This window comes from Micromys minutus (genome assembly GCF_963924665.1).
Source record: "Micromys minutus genome assembly, chromosome: 28".
Taxonomy (NCBI): Eukaryota; Metazoa; Chordata; class Mammalia; order Rodentia; family Muridae; genus Micromys; species Micromys minutus.
This window is the reverse complement of record NC_137963.1, coordinates 33,239,604-33,248,377: the sequence shown is the minus strand read 5'-3', so window position 1 is coordinate 33,248,377 and position 8,774 is coordinate 33,239,604.

Sequence of the window (8,774 nt, the reverse complement as noted above, 5' to 3'; positions counted from 1 at the left end):
TTGAAAGTCGACTCCTCTTTTGGTCCTTAGAATTCATGATTTACCCACCAGACAAGGCACTTTATTTAAAACATCAGCTATTTGGCTAAGCCGTTCTTTTCTCTTTAGGTTACAGAATGCCAAATCTCAGGTCTATCTTGGTTTACAATTTTTCCCTGTTCACTGTCTTTCAGACAGGGATTTTCTGTTCCTTCGATCTGCTAACCTCTTTCTGAATGTTCTTTCCTTTTTCTTTACCCTTCGTTCGTCTGGAAAACTCTTCCTTCAGATTTGGAAACTCGACATTTCATCTCCTGGCCTCCTTTTCAGCCTTTGCACACTGATATGCTTTGGTTTATTTTATTTATCCCTCCGAATGTGCTGATTCTGTTGTTATCCCCTCCGTGAAGATACCTTTGGCACAATGAGAATTGGGGCATCATCTGGGTTAAGATAATTTTTGTTGTTAGCATGGATTTGGCAGATGGTGTTGTTGCTGAACAATCATTTATTTAGCAAAGGAGGAAAGAATGAAGGGAGAAATAAATACTTTTGTAAGGTTGAAAAATAGAAGCATCATAAAAATATTCTAAGGAAGTCACAGAAGTGTCATAAAATATTCTAAGGAAGCCATTGTCTTGAAAAATGCATACCATATTAGAGACTTGCTTCAGGTTTTATTCTAAAAGAGTGTGGAAGGTACTGAGTGAGCATGAGAGGAAAAAAGCGTGCATAGTCATTTGAAGTGCCATGTAGTTTCCATGTAGAGGACCAGATTGGGAATCTAGGTGGCTGGTGGGAAGGCGACTCGACATGTTTCACCCTGTGAAGCAGGCTGATGGAGAGCTACAAATGGATGATTGCACCATTGCACTGAGAGGATTTAAATAACAGCTTCTTTTTTTCTTTTTATATTGGATATTTTTTATTTACATTTCAAATGTTAGCCCCTTTGCCATTTCCCCCCAGAAACCTTCTTTTCTATCCCCCTCTCCCCGCTTCTATGAGGGTGTTTCCCCCACCCCACTCCCACTTTCCTGAGGTGACATTCTCCTTCTCTGGGGCATGGAGCCTTGACTGGACCAAAGGCTTCTCCTACCATTGATGCCAAATAAGGCCATCCTCTGCTATATGTGCAGCAGGGGCCTTGGGTCCCTCCGTGTGTGCTCTTTGTACTCTTTGTCCCTGAGAGCTCTAGAGGTCTGGTTGGTTGGTATTGTTGTTCTTATGGGGTTGCAAACCCCTTCAGCTTCTACAGCCCTTTAACTCTTCCCTTGGGGACCCAGTTTTCAGCCCAGTGGTTGGCTGCGAGCATCCTCCTCTGTATTTGTCAGGCTCTGACAGAGCCTCTCAGGAGACAGCTATATCAGGCTTCTGTCCGCAAGCACTTCTTGGCATCTGCAATTTTGTCTGGGTTTGGTGGCTTTATATGGGATGGATCCCCAGGTGGGGCAGTCTCTGGACAGCCTTTCCTTCAGTCTGTGCTCCAAACTCGGTCTTTGTATTTCCTCCTGTGAATATTTTTCATATATCTTGACAAATTGTGTACGCTGTCCATGGAGTCTGTGAAAATTTTACTGCTGAAAGTCTTTGACTTCAGGGATGTTAGCGGCCCAGCTACTGTGCTCCGAAGTCCTTCGCTGTTTCCCCATATGGCTGCATCTCTGGCCAGCGACTGAACGTGGGCTGAGTGTTATGGCAGAAGCTGTTCCTGTTAGACAGGGAGTCTTCCTCTTCCTGTCTAGTTTCTAAGCTTTCTTGGAGCTTCCACGGCCTTTTAGGAACTGCTCTTCAGCTTTGGCTTCTCCCTCCCCCTCTTACAAGAGGGCGACTTGCTGCTTAGTCTCATGTGTCACCCAGTCTTCTCTGACACTGCCCCTCTTCCTCTCTGCTGTGTTGTCCTTAATCTCTTACTAGCTCTCAGTTGGTGGCGCCTTGGAGGCAGGAAGTCCTTTTTTTTATCCATTTGTGAACCTGGAAGATATAACACCCATAACATGACTTACTGTGAGAATTCAATGAGAAGATTTGGAGCAATTTGCACATTTTATTGATCTAGAGATCAATAGATATTGCTGTTTGTTTTTTGAAAGGCAGTTAGAGAGAAGAGGTAAAACTGTGATTTCCTGGATATTCGGAAGGAAGCAGGAGGAATTATCCACCAGCTTTCACTTTCTCTTCAGTCACTGAGGTAAATATGTCATCCACACAACAAGCAGTGTAAGGAAAGAAAAACGAAGGATAAATGATTTTTCTCTGGATGTGTTATTCTTGAGGTCCCACTAGCATGTCTTGCACAAATGTTCAGTGGGCCATTTGATCTATGGTCATACATCTCGGAAAGATCAGGACTTCTTACCTGGACATATGTGTCATCAAAGTGTAATGGAAAGCATGTGCCTAGAATGAACCATAGAGCTGAGGAGACTCTACAGTCAATGGTGAATTTGTTTTGTTTATAGTGTGTGCATGCACATTACATGGTGCACACATGGAAGTCAGGGTGTTGGTCCCTTGTTTGTGTGTTGGTCCCTTGTTTGTGACATGGTGCACACATGGAAGTCAGGGTGTTGGTCCCTTGTTTGTGACATGGTGCAGACATGGAAGTCAGGTACAACGTTCTTTCTTCCTAACCTTTTTGAGAAAGGCTCTTCTTGCTTTCCACCACAACATGAGGCAAGTGCCTCTGAGCTTCTGAGGATTTTCTTCTCTCACTACAGGAGCATTAGGGTTATGGGCATCTACTACCAGGCCTGGTTTTTCCTGGGTTCTAGAGATTGAACTAAGGTCCTCATGCCTATGCAAATGCTTTATCCACAAAGCTATCTCTTTAACATGCAAATTCAAGACAGGTAAATTGCAGGAGGTATCAACCAGGAGAGAGAATGGAAATCAGGTATCAGATGATTTACTGAACATTGGGAAGTTAAAGTTAACTTAAAAATTAGAGTTGCAGATAATTTATTGGTCTTCAATTCTGTTCCATTGATCAACCTGTCTGTCTCTATACCAATACCATGGTGGGGTTTTTTTTTTTTTTTTTGTTTTGTTTTTTTGTTTTTTGTTTTTTTAAAATTGCTATTGCTCTGTAGTAGAGTTTGAGATCAGAGATGGTGATTCCCCCAGCCATTCTTTTATTGTTAAGAATTGTTTTCCCTAGTCTGTTTTACTTTTTTAACCTTTCTAGATGAATCTGAGAATTGCTCTTTCCTTATTTTTGAAAATTGTGTTGGGATTTTGATGGGGATTGCACTGAATCTGTAGATCACCTTTGGTATGATGGCTATTTTTACCATGTTAATTCTGCTAACCCATGAGCATGGGAGATGTCTCCATTTTCCGAGATCTTCTTCAATTTCTTTCTTGAGTGACTTGAAGTTATTGTCATACAGCTCTTTCACTTGTTTGGTTATTTTCATGCATCATATTTCCCATCATTTTGTGTGAACAAGTGGTTGTTCTAGTAAGTAATGATCTATAGTTTTAATGAGCCACCCATTTTGTGTGTGTGCCTCTGTTGGGAATTTTTTATTCTACTGGTATATTTCTGTATTCCTTCTAAAGCTCACATGCTTTATATTTATAGCTTTACAATAGAGTACTGAGGGAGATCTGTAAAGCAAATGCTCTATCCAGGTTTTCCACCACACTATTGTCTTGTATAATTTGGCTCCTTGTTCTTGCATATGAATTTTAGAATCAGCTTGCAAAGTTCCATGAAAAATAAAAACCCCACCAATCTTTTGATTGGAAGTGCACTGAATCTGTAGATCAAGTGGAAGGAATCAATATTTTTACGATTTCAAGTCTTTTTACCCAACCACATGGTTTATTACTCCATTTGTTTGGGTTGTCTTTAATAGCTTTTAACAAAGTTTTACAGTTCTATCTATAAAGTTTCTACACATACTTTGTTAGACTGAATCCTGGGTACCTTGTATTTTTGTGGTTACAATAAATGTTTGCTTTTTTAAAGCTATATTTCCAACTGTTTCTTGTGTTCAGAAATGCAATTGATTTTACTGTATTGATTTTATATTCAGTAACATTGTTAAAATCTTTTGTGTTTCTAAAAAATGGTCTGTCAGTTATTTCTAGGTTTTGTCTGGAGTCACATAGAGCTTCCAAAAAATACTGACCTTTTGGACTACTTATTTCTTATCATAATATCCTTCATTCCTTCCTCCAACTCTACATTGAAGATCTTCCAGTACAGCTACACCCAGAGCTGGGTATTTTTCTCACTGTGTAGGGAATGCTTTCATGTTTAACAATTAATAAGAGAGGTTTATGCCAATGATGGGTAAAGTTAAAGAAAACTGCTTCTAGCCAAGTCTTCTGTGTGTGTGTGTGTGTGTGTGTGTTTGTTTGTAATAACATAAGAAGACAACGAAGATTTAAAAATAATTTTCTCATCTACTGAGATGATCATATGGTTTTTCTGCTATAATCAATACATAGTGTATTATAATATTGGATTTCTGACTTTCAACCAGACTTTTGAGATAAACCAATTGGTCATGAAAAATTAAGCCTTGTAAACCTTTGTTTAGTTCAACTCACCATTTTAAAGTCCTTTAAATATATGTTCATGATGAAATTGTTATTTTACTTTATATCAATATCTTCATTAAGCTTGGGGGTTACCTTTTCAAGTGAATTATGGACACCCCCACTCCTGTTTTCTTATCACACCCCAGGAACATTGAAGAATGAAGCACCTATTTCTGGGTACTCGTAGGAGGTCATCCTCATTTCTGTCTGATTTGTTGGTAGGAACATTTGAGCTCACTCCATCTCTTACTGACTGTAGGAATGTTGGGAAGCTCTCTTTTATCCTAAGGAAGCTTTGGTAAATTACCTTTTTAAAATAGAAACACTCATTTTTATCTGTTTTCAAAGAAATATTTTGTAGTCTCTATCACAATTCTAGCATAGTATGCTGCCCCGCTCACTCTTAGTATGCTGTGTTTTCTTGTATAGACGTCTGCTTCTCTGATGAATCTTGCTTCTTTGTTTTAACTATCATTCCATATTTGTTTATGAGTTCCTAAATTTCTACTTCACTCTTTGGTTATTTCCATCTGCCTTTCTTGGCATTAACCTGATTTTTCCTTCCTACTTTGTATGCTAGATATTAGCTTTGAAATTTTCTTCTAATTAGAGTGATTAGGGCTCTGTATTCCTAAATACTAATTCCATGTTTTCTACCAGTTGCAATATGTCATATTATCGTCATTGCTCAATTATAAATGTTTTCAGATTTCCATTAGTATTTCTTTCTTGACCTGAGTCATTTAGAGAAATGCTTTTAAATTTACATGACTAAATTTGATTGCCTAGTTACATTTTATGAATAGTTTTATGATTTATTGTGTTGTGCTTAGCAAATGTGGTTCACATTGAACGCATTTGTCTGAATTTTACGAAGACTGTCTATCAGTCAAAATTTTGTAAATATTTTTTCTGTGCCTGCAAATATCTTCTATTGTGTTGCTCTACAGAATAGCACATTAGATAGAGTCCTTTTGTTTTGCTAGTCTTTTCATCTGTATACTGATTATTTTATTCTTACTAATTATTGAGAAAGAGATTCCAAACTTTCCTACTATGGTTAGAGGTATAGGAAATTCTTGACATAGCTTAGAAAAATGTAGCATGAGCCCAGAGCATTAAATATTAGCAAAATGCTGGGAAAAGAATAATGCAATACTAACAGGTTACAGTTGCTGCTGAGGCAACACGAGATGCTAACAGAAGGCCAGAGTGTGCAGAAATAACAATTTATTTCTCACAGCTCTGGGAGCTAATAGTTCAAGGTCAATGTGACAGAATAGTCAGTATCTGGAAGACACATGTTTTGGTTTACACACATCATAGTCTCCTCAAATATTGAAGGGGCGAGGGAGTTCTCTGGCATTTGTTTTACAAAAGAACTAATATCTTTTTTAAAGTTAATTATTCCATTTGTTTACATCTCAAATCACATCCCACTTCCTGGTTATCCTCCACCAGCTTCCTATCCCACATCTGCTCTTCTCCCCTACCCTTTGCCTGTATGAGAGTGCTTCCCCACCCACACTCTTCTTTCCCATTATTCCAAAATCCCCTTACACTGAGAGATTAAGCCTCCCAGGGACCAAGGCCTCTGCTCCTCTTGCTGTCAGGCAAGGCTATCCTCTGCTCCATGTGTATTTGGAGCCATGGATCTCTCCAGGTGCACTCCTTGGTTGGTGGTCTAGACTGGGAGAACTGGGTGGTCAGGCCAGCCTATGTTGTTTTTCTAATGAGGTTTCAACCCCCCTCTGCTCCTCCAGTCCTTCTGCCAGCTCCCTACCAGGTTACCTGAGCTCCACCTGATGGTTGGCTCTAAGCATCTACATCTGCATTGATCAGTTGATGGCTGAACTTCCTCAGGACCCTCCACACTAGGTTCCTGTCAGCAAGCGCCTCTTGACCACATCAACAGTGTTGGGTTTGGTGTCTGAAGACACGATGGATCCCCAGGTGGGGGCAGTCCCTGGTTGGCCCTTCCTTCAGTCTCTGTTCCATTTCTTTTGTCCCTGTTCTTTCTTTGGACAGGAAAATTTCTGGGTTATAAATTTTGACATGGGTGGGTGTCCCCATCTCTCGACCAGAGGCCATGAGGTTCCCAGGATGCCCCCCAAAAGAACCAACATCTTGTTAGAATTGCTACATATTCATTATTGGGAGAGTGTATGAAAAGATTCACTTCACTTTGAGGACCAAGAAGAAAGAGCTTCTAATGGCCAACAAAATTAACAAGTCAAGCAGCTTTAGATTAATGATCAGATCATACTAGGCATCTTCATGTTGGCAGATTGACATCAATAAATGGCTGAGCTAAATAAATGGAGAGGAACACAAACCTTCCTCACAGTACTTCATGTAACTTTTGGATATGCATGACCTCTGGGAGATAATTTGACTCTGTCCTTCCATATCGACGTTTTCTAACAGTGATGTCTGGCCTTAGTATCTTATTTCCAAAGAGCAGAGAATGAAATAAGAGAAGCAAACTATTGAGAAACCTGAAAAATTCTACCTTAGTACTGTTAAAAAGTTAGCACCATCATGATGTCATGAGTTGTCCCATAGTTTATGATATGCAAATACAGTTCTTAGCACCAGACACATGGCAGTGACTCTGTTGTGCTTACAAGAGAAACACAATTTTATGTTATTTAATTAACATTTTATACTATTATTTATGGAAGGGTAAGAGGAGGTTCTCACTGTGCTTGTGTGGAGACCACAGTAGAGTCTTGTTTTTCAGGTGACAATCACCTTTACAAATTTTTGAGATGGGTTATTTTACTGATCTGAAGTTTAATAAAAAGGTTGGGATGGCTGACCAGTGCACCCTAGGGGTTCATCTGTTTGTACTTTCTTTTTTAAATTTTATTTAATCTTTTTTTACACTTCAGATTTTATCCCCCTCCTGGTTCACCCTCTGTTTGTTCCACATCCCTTACCTGCTCCACACACCCCCAGTCTCTAGGAGGATGTTTCCATCCTCCTGCCTTCTACTCCATCAGACCTCCCCACTCCCTGGGAACTCCAGTCTCTGGAGGGTTAGGTGCATCTTCTCTGACTGAACCCAGCTCTCTGCTGTATATGTGTTGGGGGCCTCATACCAGCTGGTGTATGCTGCTTGGTTGGTGGACCAGTGTCTGAGAGATCTTGGGGGGTGTGTGTCCAGGTTAATTGGGACTGCTGGTCACCTTCCTCCTCACCTGGTCACCTTTCTCCCAGTTTTTCTCTAATTCAACTACAGATGTCAGCAGCTTCTGTCCATTGGTTGGGTTTAAATATCTGCATCTGATCCTTTCAGCTGCTTGTTGGGTCTTTCGAAGGGCAGTCATGATAGGCCTGTTTTTGTGAGCACCTTATAGCCTCAGTAATAGTGTTAGGCCTTAAAATCCCCTTGAGCAGAATCCCACTTTGAACTACTGTTGGACCTTCTTTTCCTCAGGCTCGTCTCCATTTTTGTCTTTGCAGTTCTTTCTGACAGGAACAATTATGGGTTAGAGTTCATTTACACAATGCAATACTACTCTGCTATTATGAATGAGGACATCCTGAGTTTTGCAGGCAAATGAATTGAACTAGAAAATATCATCCTGAGTGAAGTAACTCAGACCCCAAAAGACATGCCTTGTATGAACTCATTAATAAGGGGATATTAGCCAAAAACTGTACAGAATACTCAGGATATAGTCCACAGAACTCAAAAAAGTTAACAAGCTGTGGGGCCCAAATGAATGAGGACACCTCAATCCCACTAGGGAAGGAGAAGAAAGCAATCATAGTGGGGGGAGGGAGGGACCTGGGTGGGAAAAGGTACAGAGAAGAGAAGAAGGGAATGAGGGAATGTAATTACGTATTGGGTGGGGCAAAATGACTGAAGCCCTGAGGGCCAGCAGAAAGAAAGGAAACAGGCAGCCTGGAGAGGTAGGAGGTGGGAGGTAGGGGTGGGGCTCTCCAGAATATACCAAGGACCTGGGAGGTGAGAGACTCTCAGGACTCAAAGGGAGGGACCTTAGATGAAATGCCCTACACTGGGAAGAAGGAACGTGTAGAGCCCACTTCCAGCAGAAATATAGGGCATCAAGTGAGGGATGGGGTTACCATCCCATAGTCAAAAACTCTGACCCATAAATGTTTCTACCTTCTCAATACCAGCATTACAAGTGTGTACCATCATGCCATTTTTTCTTTTTGTATGTGTAAGTTCTGGAGATCAAAATCTTTCTTTATGATTGCCAAAAAAA